The sequence below is a fragment of the Bacillus rossius genome, chromosome 10, assembly GCF_032445375.1.
Source record: "Bacillus rossius redtenbacheri isolate Brsri chromosome 10, Brsri_v3, whole genome shotgun sequence".
Taxonomy (NCBI): domain Eukaryota; kingdom Metazoa; phylum Arthropoda; class Insecta; order Phasmatodea; family Bacillidae; genus Bacillus; species Bacillus rossius.
This window is the reverse complement of record NC_086337.1, coordinates 56,733,337-56,749,041: the sequence shown is the minus strand read 5'-3', so window position 1 is coordinate 56,749,041 and position 15,705 is coordinate 56,733,337. Positions and strand designations below refer to the sequence as shown.

Below are 15,705 nucleotides of genomic sequence, written 5' to 3'. Positions count from 1 at the left end.
AGATTGGCGCCGAGAGAAAACTTTGTTTGAAACACACAAAAAAAAATACATGTTTCAAATTTTCCTTTCAATTTAGTAAAATTGTTTGAATAAACATAATGACTATAATTTTACAACCTTAAACCTATTAGATGTGCCTTCGAACAATTTGTTTTAGCAACAAAAATTAATTTCGGACCATACTTGAACATTTATCTGTAGGGACCGGAAAAATCCGCGTGTTCAATGACCTCCAGGATGAACTCCACAGTTCTACGTACACTCGGTCAAATGCCATCCACTCATTTTGCTGCTGTCTTGTGAGACGTTCCAGCGTAGCAGCCTGTGATTCGATAAAGCTTTGGTCGGGTGTTTCTCATTGGCCCAGAGTCATCCAGGTGAGTTGTGAGCCAATAGCAGAGGCAGAACTGATGTATAACTATTTGTATTTTAGCCTATCGCGAAATGAATTCGCGATTTTTTTCCGGTCTCTAGTTATCTGTGACGTCGACAACGTTCGATGCCGGTGCATGGCGTAACGGAACGGAGGCGCGATGCGCACAGTGCGGGCTGTCGTTCGTGCAGCGGACACCGAGGTGACCGGGTCTCGTGCCGGCGCTAAGCTGCCCCCACTCCTACCCCTCCCCACACCACTTTCCTGATGGTGGCGCCATTCAGGCAATCACCGCGCCGCGCAGGCGACTTCATTACTCGCCGAGCGAGTAATGCCCCGTCCCGGCGGAGCGATGACGTCACCAGGAGCAGGAGTGAAGGGGGGGGTCTTGTCTTCATCACGGGCCGACCTACCAGTGCCCCGTGCAGAGTTGATCTCCGTCGCGCTACGCATGTTTCACTCTTTCAGGCACAATAAACCCTCGCCGTCTTTGTTTATGCCATCTCTTCCATCTCTTACAATTTTTTAACTGTTTAACCCCAAATTTTTGGCACGCCGATGCATGCATAAATCATATCTCCCAGACCTTCTGTACCTTTGTTGCAACCACGTGTTACTAACAGGTTCTAGCCTATTAGTAGAGACGGGAAAAATTCGCGGTTTCGTTTCGCGACAGGCTAGAATCCAAGTGCGTGTTACTTATTGCCGCTTCAGCGATTGGAACACAGTTTGCCTGAAGGACTGTGAGCCAATGAATGACCCTCAACGTAATAATCACAAGCATCCCAGTTTATCAGGTGTCACGAGTCAGTAGCCAATGAGCTGGTGTAATTTTCCTCGCGTACATAGAGGAGCGTGGAGTCTATCCTAGAGGTCATCGAAACTGCGAATTTTTCCTGTCCCTACCTATAAGCGCCGCTGTCTTGGTAACCACACCACTTCACAAGTGTTTACTTGCTAAGTCCTATGCCTTGTCAAACAAAAAAAAAAATTAGCTCAGTAGCTTCATCACGATTGATGAAAAAATATTTGAATTTGCAGAAAAGACTCGATGTTGCCCGCCTGGCCGAAATTTTCACGTCTTTGCTATTATTTAAGGCGCGAAACTAAAATTTTGAACACGAAACCTCCTTTGAATTTGTTGATGTTCTCCGTTAATATTTTTTTAAAAAAAAAAAGACGTACACCAAGTTTAGTATCATCGGCGGATGGTTCGTGATTAATAATACTTGCACGACATTTTTTAATCTATTTCCTTGAAGCTTTTAAAAATAGATTAAATAGCATTATTATGATCAAAATTTAAACTTTATTACTTTTCGTACTTGTTTTACCCACTCATCCAATAAAATACAATTAATTTCATTTAAACATTTCTTTGAAGAAGATGCTGTTCTGCAAGTCATTTAGAACGATAATTTGTAAATGTTAAATAATATAAAAATCAAACTCGGGCCGTGAGAATACATTAAAATATCTGTTTCGAGGCAGGCATAAAATGTTTCCAAAAATTGACCTTGCAGAGTATTTTGTTGGGATTATCAAGTGTTTGCGTAGGCAACCGAACTACTTTCTGTTAATTTGCGTAGTCCCAATCAACATGTTTGTGGCTAAGATCAGTTGCTTGTGCAGTCAGCGACTTGTGTAACTTGACAAAAATGACGTTTCCCAATAAGCGAGGCTATTTTCTCTATCGAATTAATGGTTTATTCTCTTCCGCATATTCTTATCTTCTGTGGTTGAAGTTCGCCTTCTTTCAACTTCAACGTTCTGAAGTTTCCAGCGTAGCTGCTACCACTCTCAGAAGTTTTTTAAAGAGGTAATTACTCCCGGATTAACTTCGCGAGTATATATATATTTTTACTTGTATTTAGTAAACGGTTTTGTTGAATGTGTATACACGGTAGCAACTTCCGCCCAAACGAAGTAACTTTTATTGGTCGACCCGCGCGGGAGACTTGTTTCCCAGAAGGAGCAGCAGCACAATAAACCCGCGCGAGAGGTTTAATGCCCCCCGCGCTCGTTTCACAGGCGCTCACATCCGCTCGCGTGGGCGGCGCGTGTGTTTCACAAGGGAAGCCTTCTTTTCATAGACGAGAGAGCCGAACCTCCGATCGTTAGAGACCGGAAAAATTCGCGGATTCATTTCACGACAGCCTAAAATTCATATAGTTATACCTCGGTGCTGCCTCGGCTATTGGCTCACAACTCACCTGGATGACTCTGGGCCGGTGAGAAACTCTCAACCGAAGCTGTGTCGAATCACAGGCCGCTACGTTGGGACGCCTTCACAAGACAGCAGCCAATGAGAGGGTGACATTTGACCGAGTGTACGTAGAACTATAAAGTTCATCCTAGAGGGCATTGAACCCGCAAATTTTTTCGGTCCCTACCGATTGTGCATCTTCGGTTTTTTTTTTGTTCATTGTAAAAGGTTAGGTAAGCTACATTATAAATACTTTAAAACATTGTGGACGGTTGATTTGGTTAGGATAGCTACGTTAAAGATACTGTGAAATCATGTAAACGGTTTCCTAGCCCTGGATAGCTAAATATTAAAACGTTATTTGCTAAGCAACCATAAAATGATTTTACAGTATTTTTAATGTAGCTATACTTACCTAATATAACCAACCATCCACAATGTTTTAAAGTATTTATAATGTAGCTAACCTATCCTAATCGACCGCAAAATTTAATGCCACACCGGTTTATACGATGAGATAGAACGGAATAAAAAATTAGCGAGCATGAAATCGGGGAACTTCGGGTGAGGCTCTCTCGTCTGTGAAATGAAGGCTTCCCGTTTCACAAGGCCTCGAGCCGCGGTTTGAAGTACTCCTTCCTCCGAGGCGCTTAGCCGCTTGTCGCGCGCAGCCGCCTTTCTCGCGTCCACACCTGCAGGGGGTCAATGGATAGTACGACAAGTTCTCGACGCACAGAAGCCGTTGTCGTTCATTCAGCGTGTTCTGTCGTGTTCTTTGGATTGATACATTTTACTTTATTTTCTCGTTGCATGCAGGGAAGTTGAGAGTTTTCAGCTACAAATTTTTACACTCGAAGTTAATAATTGTGGTTTTTAATAACGGCTAAAACAGTATTAAATATAATAAAGAGTTTCGTATTAGGGGGATATCCTACCAATAAAAATTTTCAAAATTCAGCTTATCACGAGAATATCCTCGTGAAACTGTAGCTATAGTATAACAATTTTTTTTGCACCAAGTTAGCATGGTCTCTGCCTCGCACTGCTGTTGACAGAGTTCCCTATGAAGAGGATTTACTTTCAGTTCGTACAACATTTTCACTACGCGGCCAGTAGCCGTATGATGCGGGCTTGATACATCATCAGCTACAAAGTCCAGCTGTCCAAAGTTAGTCATGCAATAGCCAGATTTACACGAGACATCATGTCTTAACAATTCTGTGAAATTTATAATTTAGACATGTGAATAATCCTTATGAAAAATATTAACATTTTCTTACCGTTTACTTTTTTGGTTGTAATAGCGGTAAAACAGCGACTAAAATGGAAAGTGTTACATAACTCCTCAGAAAAACTATTTTTTAAAAAAAATATATATTTTTTTTTAAATTTTAGCCCATGCTTGTTAGGCTCAGTTCATATCAACTTACAAAAAAATGAAGTTATCATGAGGTATCAGATATTTTATACCCACGTTAACTTTAGTGGAAATTAATGGAATGCGTTATAAGTTTCTCTGTAATAAATCAAGATATATTTTGAGTTATAAAATAATGACCTCTTATTCCAATTTAAAAAGTTTTTTTTTTTGGAAAAACTCACCAATCTCAGGAATACCATTGTCATGATCCGTCCATTCTGAAAACTGGAAAAAAAAAGAATTACATTACATTACATTAATCACCTGATCAAATGAACAGAAGACCAAATTGTTTTTGTTATTAGTAAATATTCAATACATTAAATAAATTTCATTAGTCAAATCATCACAGGTCTTTTTTATAAGTAATTGTATTTTCTCCCACACAGAAAAATCCTCTCATAAATTAAGCAAACCTTTAAATCATCTTTATAAACTGTACACTAGTCACTGGGATGGATATAACGGCACTCAATTTTTTAAATCTATAAATCACAATTTATTGTTATGACATGATGCATAAGTGTTTCTTATAGGCCATTTTTAAAATCGCAAGTGAACGTGAAACTGCGTAAGTCTGTTTACACACAAATCCACTTGTCTGCAACGTGTGTGTAAAAATGGGAATACTTGTAACTGTGTATGTAACATCTTCAACTAACCCAAGTCTCATGGGCTCATTTATACGGTGAGAGGATACACGCTTAAAGAATGAAGTTAATTAAGTATTGCATTATGATTATGAGCTAAAATATAAAACAATTTAGCTGTAGACATTACATGAAATCAGAATGTTGTGCTTACGAATTGTTATTTAATATTTATCTTTAAAATAGTTCTTTACATAAGACAGCATTTATCATATCATAACTTGGAAAAAAATAACTAACAATAACTGTGATGTAACCTTTCATTTAAAAATTTATGTAGAGAACTCTTAATTATTATTGGAATTTTTTTTTAAGTTGACCGATAAGTATTTTCAAACATAACAAGGAACTGGAATAATTCCCGGGTTCAAATATCTCTGTGCTAGACGTCACATTCCTCTGCATTCTCGGGTAAATGCCACCTGCCCATTGGCTGCTGAACTGTGAGACGTCTCAACTGGAGAACTCGGGATACGATGCTTCTTCAGCTGAGCGTTTCTAATTGGCCCGGAGTCCTCCATCCTGCCATCTTTCACGTAGTTAATAATTATTTAAAATCTTTTTTTAACCATGTTCAAAACCGAATCAAGTGTCTTTGTTATAAATCAGGAAAAATTTTTGAACTCGTTTCTTAACCAAAAAACTCTTGTGTACAACCATTTACCGGTCTAGCAGTTCCTTCTTGAGAAACGTGTAGAAGTTGGCTTTATGAATTATCTCATTTCCCTTGATTTGTGAATGTTGTTTGATTTGAATTGTAATAATTAATCACAACGATATTTGTGTCCCTGTTATAGGACCCACGGTGTTCAATTAAACCTTGTTGTTATGTTGTTCAGAATAACACACTGGGCTGACTTGATGTAAGCTTTTGGACATACGCCATTGCTTAGAACTTTTTCTGTAGAAGAAAACTAAAAAATACCCAAAAGACAAAACACAACTTAAGTAAAAAAATTGCTGTTGTCAACAGGATATAGACACCATTGTGGTGTTGACAACAGCAAATTTTTGCTTAATTTGTGTTTTTGTCTTTTTGTTGTTGTCGACAATATATAAACACCATTGTGGTGTTGACAACAGCAATTTTTTGCTTAATTTGTGTTTTTGTCTTTTGGGTATTTTTTTAGTTTTCTTCTACGGAAAAAGTGCTTAGCAATGGCATATGTCCAAAAGCTTAAATTAAGTCATGCACTCCCATTGCACAAATCTTTCAAAGATAACACTGGACTGGCCTCCAACGGTTTGTTTATAAAAGTTTAACGCGATCACGTGAAAAAAAATTTAAAACTGTTTAAAATCATGCCTGAGGAATTCGGTCGTCCGAGTGATATTTTGGCAGGCAGGTCGTTGGGGCGTAACGACAGGTCGTGTTTCCGTCCTCGTTCCCTGGACGGCGCGCCTGAAACAACACGGGAGATCGCGCGCCTGAAGGCCGAGCCTTCAGGGTCCCGGGCCTTCAGGGTCCCGGGCCTTCAGGGTTTGCGATCTCCAGCTCTCCCGCGCTGTGGCAGCCTCCAAGCCTCGACCGGGCCAGTCACGTGACGGCGGCCTGAGAGCACATGCAAGGGCGTATCAAACATTTCAATATTTGAATACCACCTGCAGCTACACATAAGATGTTATCCGAGTGTCTTCTGCCTCGATGACTTTTTTTTGACGTGATAACGTCTTATAAATCGATGAACGCCGGCTGCACGCACGGAAAATGCATGACTTGTTATCACGTTCCGCCTGAGCCGGGCATGCAAGAACCGGCCAACCACCGTGCGAGAAAATCTTCTATAATATCAAACAGGTTAAGGGCGGGGGCTTTTTAAATAATTGTTCGTGATTATATTTAAACAAATTATTTAAATTAAATTAGCAAAACTGTAAATAATATGTGAAAATTAAAAAGTGTTCAATTTTTCATGAATGTTTTCTTATGATGTTATCACGTAAAATTATCGTACGTAAACCGACTTTACAGACAAACCCCCTTTTTATTTCGGTGTAACGTCTTGTGGACAGCAAGGTCATTATAGGCGGTAACACACGAACAACATAACAGGGATATTGGTGAAGGAATCGGCCATGACTTATGGTAAGTAATTATTACAGAATTGGTCTGGAATGATGTCTGGAAACCACAGAAAATCTAAATTTTGAAGTGACAGACTGGACTATCCACCCGGTTCCTTTTGAAATGTGTGTCCTGCTTTGAACCACTACACCGTCACACTTTATTTTTAAGTTCATCGCATTAGCCTCAGACTGTTAATATTTTTTTTTTAAGTGAACAAGAGAGCTGCTAGGAATTTTAGTCGGTAGTCGGTAGATAACGATTGGCTTGTAGTTGCGCAGCCCTCTGGAGTCGTAAATGTATAATATATACCGTTTATTTGCTGTAGGTTTGTTCTTCGTTTGAAGTTCCTTAGGGCAATGTCCAAACACATTGTCCTAAAGACAATTAATGCTCAGACACACGAGTTTTCCAAAGTTAGCTGGGGGCACAACAAAGCAACGGTACTTCCGGGTTGCCAGCCACCAATGAGAGACAGGCGCTTCTGGACTGTGGCTGTAATAGAGACAATAACAACTGAATTGCCTGTCGCGGTTTGGCTATCAACAACAACAACAACGCGACAGACGACAGAGGCAGGAAAAGTTAACATTCCATTTCCGGTCGCGGGGAGGAGTAGCAAATGTAATCTCCTCCCTAATTCGTTTTTGCAATTGGATTGCTCTGCTGTAATTGCTGAGCGACCCTTGTTTTTCTCGCCCACGCACTCTTACTTAAGCCTTATCTGCCGGCGTGATTCCGCTGCAAGGGGTCTCATTCCTGGAGCGCAGAAAACGTCTAGCCCATTTTTATCCTCATATTGCTTCGAGCGCGCAAGGAAAATAATGGATGTAGCCTGTTGTGTTTACTGCGCAAGAAAATTACAAATTTTCCTGCATCCTTAAACACCTATTACTAAAACGTTAACCCACATTTATACGTTAATACGTGATTGTGAGAGTGTTATCAATACATATTCTTTTAAAAAAAAACCTTTTAAGTATACAATTGAAATATATGTAGTGATTTTTTACCGGAAAATCAGTTTTTCTTCATAAACTTCGTTCTGTTATTCAGAACTGTGATCCTTACTGGCTCTTGCTGCAAAAAAAACCTTGCTAAACATTTCATTTGGCAAAAAAAGAAAACCGTTTTATAGAACCAGATATAAACTACATTTTAAATCTCAATTGGGAATTTCAATAAACGAACTAAAGTAACTAAAATGATATGTTGACAAACTGTTTAAGGCAGCTTAAATATGTGCTGAAAGTAGTACTATTAACTTCAAAAGCAATAAAATAATATATTATTAAAACATGGTATGAAATTTTTTAAAATCAAAACTTTCTTAGTATCGAATTCGTTTTAATTTATTTTAAACCATCTTAAAATAGTGTTTGAAGGTCAAAAATTAAATAATTACATTATTGCCATATAATATGAAAATTGTTCTATGCTATTCAATGCTGCGTTCTAAACTATTTAATGCTGGTTACATTTATTTAGAAATATTCGTAATATTTTCGCTGCGTAGAAAATTAGCAAATATTTAATGGATAAATTTCTAATATTGGACAACATTTATATGTTATGAACATTAAGTTCTTAAAATTTTCCAGAAGTCCATAAAAGTTTCCAAAATATTTCCAGAATAAAATAGGTACCTACGTACTTCGAAATCTACCTACACCTGTAGGCTATGCAAAAAGTTTTTTTTTAAATTGACTTCTGCCAGTTTTTTAACTTGTGTCCGAATTGCATGAGTGATATGTTTTTTTTGACGTGACGTCTAATAAACCGATGAACGCCGGCTGCAAACACAATAAATTGTCCCGTTACGCATATTGACCCGTTACGATTAATCCCGTTACGCTCATTGTACACTTGCACCGCATCTATCTCTCTTCCAATCGATTGGAACAACCATCGAGTTGACTTTTTCGAGGCACATTAAGCTTGAAACACTCCCATTCGTTTCCTACTTTTCCTATCATCCTCCTATCCTTAACAGAATAACACGGATTGGAAGAAGTTAAATAGCAAACATGTATAAAAGTTATAGTTAAAATAATCTCTTCGTTAAAGTAATAAACATATTTGAATTAATGAGTGCAAATAAAACTAAATTTATCAATTAAATTGTAGATTTCATTTCACTCCTTCTTTGTATCCATACAAAATAGTGATAATTCAATAAAAATGGTTCAATTTTATTCATAAAAGTATGCAATCATTTCATCAATGTTTTGTTATGACGTTGTCACGTTAAACTATCGTCCGTGAACCGACTTTAGAGACAACCAATTTTTTGATTATTGTTCGGGGCGAGTCGAACGAGAGACGGTTCACTGATGATGCCAGTAGAGAGTTGTAACTCGTCTCCGGACAATGACGAGGATAACGCAGGAACCCGGTGGCCAGACAGATAAGAGGCGAGAGTTGCGTGCGGTCGCGGCAGGAAGGATGACAGAGGACGTGTGGAGAAGGGCGTGGCTTGTCGGGCGGCAGGGGAGTTGCTCTGGTGGTGGTGGGGGGTCTGGGCTGAAGCTATCACTACCACAGCTCTCTTACCGTCACGCGGCCCGCACTATGGCGAGCCTAGTGAACCTCGTGATACAAACAGAAGAAAACTGGAATGAAATCGCTGCCTACGTGCGGTGCATTCTCAAGGAAAAAAATTGGTTGTCTGTAAAGTCGGTTTACGGACAATAGTTTGTGACAACGTCATTGCGAAACATTGATGAAATGATTTCATATTTTTATGAATCAAATTCAATCATTTTTACTGAATTATCACTATTTTGTATGGATACAAAGAAGGAGTGAATTGAAATCTACAATTTAATTGATAAATTTACTTTTATTTGCACTCATTAATTCAAATATGTTTATTACTTTAACGAAGAGATTATTTTAATTATAACTTTTATACATGTTTAACTTCTTCCAATCTGTGTTATTCTGTTAAGGTAGGAAACGAATGGGAGTGTTTCAAGATTAATGTGCCTCGAAAAAGTCAAATCGATGGTTGTTCCAATCGAGTGGAAGAGAGATAGATGCGGCGCAAGCGTACAATGAGCGTATGGGACACAGCTTAACAAGACACAGCGTAACGGGACACCACGTAACGGGACACATTTTTGTGCGTGCAGCCGGCTTTCATCGATTAATTAGACGTTGACACGTCAAAAAACATCTGAGAGCGAGACCAGTGTATCGGGAGCGGACGTCGCTTGACGCAACACGGACTGTGTTGAAGTAATGCCAGCGCGGTTACGGCCCAGACGGGGAAATGGAAGGGAGGGGTTTAGTGGGTGGAAATTCCACACTACCGACCATCACGTATTATTAGAGACCGGAAAAATTCGTGGATTCATTTCACGACAGCCTAAAATTCAAATAGTTATACCTCAGTGCTGCCTCAGCTATTGGCTCACAACTTACCTTGATGACTCTGGGCCAGTGAGAAACACTCAACTGAAGCTGTGTCGAATCACAGGCCGCTACGTTGGGACACCTTCACAAGACAGCGGCCAATGAGAGGGTGACATTTGACCGAGTGTACGTAGAACTATAAATTTCATCCTAAAGGTCATTGAACCCGCGAATTTTTCCGGTCCCTACGTATTATCATTAGGGACCGGAAAAATTCGCGGATTCAATGACCTCTAGGATAGCCTCCATTATCCTCTGCACTTCTCAAGTAAAGATGCGTGTTCATTGGTTACTAAATTATGAGTCGTCTCCACTGGGTAGCTTGTGATTCGACGCTTCTTTGGTCGATAGTCTCTCATTGGCCCAGAGAGCTCCAGTTAAACCGCGAGCCAATAGCAGATCCAGCAGAATTATACATATGTTTGAATTTCAGCCTATCACGAAATGAATCCGCAAATTTTTCCGGTCTCTAATTATCATCCCTCAAGGCGGTGTCTTTAGAAGATTTTTCCCTCCTCTATATTAAAAAAAACTATAGCACCCTACGCGCGCTGCGTCTTCCCGACTGTCCACTAGATGTCCCATGACAGTAGCATCAGCCTCCGAAGAACTGGAAATGAGATTTAGAGCGAGAGAATACTTTAAGAAGAATAACACTTCTGATTGGTCAAAGAAAACCTTAAAAAAAAGGAAAAGAAGATGTTGTAGGAATGAGGATGATAACAAAGAACAGAGAAGATTAAACCCGAACAACAGAGGTCGAAGAAAACAGACGTCTGTAATGAGCTGTGGTGAATCGCGGAGAAGACCAACATCTAACAAGCGAGGACGAGACTTGAGAATACCCTGTCGCCAAATAATATAAAAAATGGTATCACGTGAGTTTAAATCAGATACGCTTTTTTGCGAGTTTATTTTGCGGTTCTTCTTGCGAGTGATTAATTGAACCGGTTGGTTAGGCTTCGTATTACATGAATTTTTATATTATTTTAATTGTATCGTTAATCCATAGACCGAACGTATATTGTATGCAAACATAATTTTAAAGCGTTTACAATATCATTTGTAATCAACTGGTGTGCTGGTAATATTAATAAATATATAATAATGTATATAAATATGTATAAGCCAGAATTGATCAAGAAATAAAGTATCATTATATATATAGACACCCAGTTTTTTATTTCAGCCCCGGAAGACTTAATTATTAAGAATATCTAAGGCAGTCAAGGGTCATGAAGAACAAATAATTAAGAATAAAAGTATGTTAGGATACTCACATCAGGGATAGTATGTAGGAGATTTAGAAGATTAATGACGGATCAATCTGTCCAGTGTGAGCGTTCCGAAGCCTGTATCAACGCAGGAGAGGATTTGCTCAGACGGAAAGTCAACACACCGGAGTCATTCCTGTAAGTAAGGTAACTTCTTTCCTGGCGTGGTTTTATCTTCATTCATCTTGAAATCTTGAAAGTTAAACGAATCCCGGTTCTCCTTTGTTGGACAATGTAGACTTTCGCACACAACACATCTGCCTCAGGTGACTTGCCTGACCACGGTTATTTTAATTTGCTCTGGACGATCCTGTGCCAGAAGTGGACAGGGGAACGCCGAGTGGATGAAGACTGTTCAAACTAGATTAAATTAACTATAGCAACTCTGTAGCAACAAACCAATCAGTACGCCAATAAAACCAATGGAACCTCTATTCGATTACACTTCTGATGCAGATATCCCTTCTCAGTAATCATGATACCCGTGGTGGGAAATTGTACGTTTTATACATTTTTTTTTTTAGTCGGGTAGCATTCTAGCCCAAGGAGTGAATAAAACAAAATAAGTAAGAAGTATAAATGGACTGCAAAGGCGTGTAAAAATGAAGTACTTTAAAACACCCTATGCCTAGAGACCGGAAAAATTCGCGTATTCATTTCGTGATAGGCTGAAAATTCAAACATGTGTATAATTCTGCTGGTTCTGCTATTGGCTCGCGGTTTAACTGGAGCTCTCTGGGCCAATGAGAGACTATCGACCAAAGAAGCGTCGAATCACAAGCTACCCAGTGGAGACGACTCACAACTTAGTAACCAGTGAACACGCGTGTTTACTTGAGAAGTGCAGAGGATAATGGAGGCTATCCTAGAGGTCATTGAATCCGCGAATTTTTCCGGTCCATACTTCAATATTTATAAAATCTTGTTGCTTCATAGATATTTTTTACCGGTGTCAATCTTCTGTATTTTGTTCACTTTTCCCCTTCCTTGGCTCATGTTTGGAGACGTCTGTCCCTAGTCCTGTGGGGAGCGTTCAGCGCGGACCCTAATTGAAGAGACGTCCTGGAGGAATCGGCCGGGAATCCCACCAGATCGCCTCCGGGGAGAAAGATGCGTGTTGACCGTCCCCGACGCTCCTCTCGGGAAAAGGGGGTCAATCAGGACGACGAATGGACTCGACGTATTGCAGTGTCGCTTCTCGACCCCGCGGCGGGTTCCGGTCCTAACACCGGTGATCCGTCCCGAGGGGGTGGGGGGGGCACGGGGTCCCGGACAAGCACTCCTACTTAACTGCCATTCGACCATCGACCCACCTCATCCGGCGAGGGGTTGGAGGGGAGGGGAGAGGTGTCTGCGCCGACAGAGAGGCATTCCGGTCAGGTTCCAGCAGTCGTTAATCTCTCTTCGCCCACTTTTATACCCTCCTTTCCTTTCGACCCACTTTCTTCTCCGGCGGCCTCTTCTGAATTTTGCATGCCAGGCCTTCGCCCCGTGCCCCCCGCAACAACGGCGGATCACCCCCTCTCAGGTCCCCTTGCCCAAACATCAGCCTTCTGGACGTGTCGGGCAATCCCAGTTCAGGAACTCTCGGATCAGTCTTGAACCCTGTGTCTCGTGCCTTTATGGCCTCTCATTCGCAGGTTGCATTAACCTGGCAGAAATGTTGACTCGGCGAGTTTTTTTTCGAGATGTCTATATCTGCAGTCTTTTCCCGGCTAAAGCAACTGCGACCATGGAGGACATTTTTTTTTCAGGAGTTTGGTTTGCAGTAACCCTTTGTACAACAAATTTGTGCCTTTTATGGAATTTGTAGGGGCTCACAAATTTGTTTGATTTCATTGAACTGCAATTTCGGGTTTCTTTAATGATTGGACAAGCGTCACAACTCCTACGACCTTTAGCCGGCGATATCCACTCAGCAGTAGAGATGCCGGATAACAAACAATTAACTCGATGAAGCAATGGTTCCGCCATTGTAAAATTAAATCTTGATCGGCAATTTAAAAAAACCAACAGATTTATAAATTTAAATTTAACTAAATCACAGCCATCCAGCGAGGAATATAAAAGCGTCCTGAATGGCCCGGCCAAACAGGGCAATGACACCGATTACAATTTAAGCATCGCTAACGCAGACATACCTCATTTCAGTCTAATGAGCGATCTTAAAAAAAAAATTCCGTGGAAAATAGTTGCCCCTACCGATCTCCGGGGACGCACCACAACGCCGAACGTGCAATAACGCCGAAAAACCATAACGCCGAATGCCAAATTAACTACAACGCCGACAGCTAGAAAACTGCTGTGTGCCACAACTCCGAAACACATTAACACCGAAAAATGTCATTGCAGGACTGCCACAAAGGTTAGGTTAGGTAAGGTTAGCACACAAATTCATTCAGTTGTTTTTCATTTTGCTCCTGTGCAACCCCCCCCCCCCCTGCAGCAACATTTTTCGGCGTTATTGTATTTCGGCGTTGTGGTACACAGCAGTTTTCTAGCTGTCGGCGTTGCGGTCAATTTGGCATTCGGCGTTATGGTATTCGGCGTTATTGTACGTTCGGCGTTGTGGTATTTCGGCGTTGTGGTGAAGACCCCCGATCTCCTACCTACCAGCGAAGAGTTAGTAGAGCAAGAACCGGATTAGTGACACAGCTTGTGGGTGTAAACACGGGGGGTGGGAAGGGAGATGGGTTATTGCCGCGGGTGCTGTGTCGCCGCGACACTTTTCTACTCGGTCGCACATTGTCGGGGGTGTCTCGCACGCGATAGCACACGGGCGACCCCCTAGTGACGGGGTAATGGACCACCACTTCCACTCGACGTGCCCCATGCGGCATGGCGGCCTCGCTGGGGCGGCGCGATTGGCTGTCTCGGCGGACCAATATCGGCCAACCCCTCCACCCCCAAACCCTCTCCTAACGGCGCCCAATCACGGCGCTAAACTGCGCCGTCAGACCCCGGCTACAGGCGGAGTGAGGGAAAAATCCTTTGGAAACCAGTTCGCCATGCCTGCTACCAGAAACACATTCTAACTTTGTACAGCACATGACTGTGGTTATCTTACAGATAATACTCATTCTTGCAAAAATTGCCGCATAATTTTATTGTTAATTGATTTTTCATTCAACCATAATTTTTTATACCACGGAAAATATAATCGAATATTGAATAATTACACTTTATTAGTTTTATTATGCTTAATAATAAATAACGTGCGCAGGTTATAACGGAAAGCTATTCAGGTGCCGGTTTACAAATAAATTTGACTATTGGAGGTAAAAATCTGCTAAAACTTTTTTTTTTTAGTGATACAGTTGTTTTCATGTAAATGTACGAATTTACAAACATCAGCTAGTTAAGTGAATAATTCTGTTCCGTTTACAACAAAAAAAATATACAGTCCAGAGGCGAAAAGGCGTGGAGTGTCTTCACTACAGGTCGATGACTATTCATGCGCAGTGGACGACTAGTTGCCTGGAAATCACGAATACTCACCTGGACGCAATTTAATTTACAAATACATAATGCGTTTTATTAATCTGATGCTAAAACAACAACACCGTCTTCACACGTTCTGGCTAAGGTCCAGGACTTATAATTTCCTCGATTCGGTTACTCGTGATTGTGGCCTTTATGTTCATATTGAACTGGCTCTGATCTTCGGAGAGATAACCAACTATTGGTCTGGAATGCAATAGGGTTCGAATGTTTTTGGTCTAAATCAATGACTTGCTCTCCTATAAGAATTCTTTCCGTCCCTTATGGTATCAACAGCTACCATGGCACTTCCACATTCTGCAAATTTTTATGAATTGAAGTTTGAGGGACGATAGTAGATTGTTTTCATTTGGGGGATTGTTGACAAATTAATAATGTTTTGGATTCATTCTAAGAAATGCAACCAGTAAAAAAACATTGGGCAGCTTTTCAGCGAATGTTTGGCATATGCTATGACTATTCGCCTACAACACACAGCCAACGACTTGCCACTGAATCGCAGCACAAGTATAAAACTTTAAAAGTTCGACTTCAGGCATGCCAAAACATCAAGAACAGAAGGGAAAAAAACATATTTAAGTTGAACTACTTCTAAGCTATACACCGTTGTTCACTGTATACCAGAGTTGTTGTCATTTGTCCATCGGCTAATGACGTTGTGTGACGTATTAAACGGGTAACTCGTGATTATTTTTTTTTCCACCAAAAGTATTGTCTCAAAAACACAAGTACGCATCAGAATATCCTGCTTGAATTTTAAAATTGTTACTAACTTTTAATAGACTCCCAGTTCTGCCTG

General features: G+C 40.6%; 1 long non-coding RNA gene across 1 annotated transcript in view; it reads right to left on the bottom strand.

Annotated features, from left to right (window-relative positions):
* LOC134535695 (uncharacterized) overlaps positions 1-15,705 on the bottom strand; it is a 159,122-nt gene that overhangs the window by 66,224 nt on the left and 77,193 nt on the right. Inside the window, exon 2 of the long non-coding RNA XR_010075678.1 lies at positions 4,182-4,224. This is a non-coding gene — a long non-coding RNA (uncharacterized LOC134535695). The remainder of the gene's footprint in view (positions 1-4,181; positions 4,225-15,705) is intronic.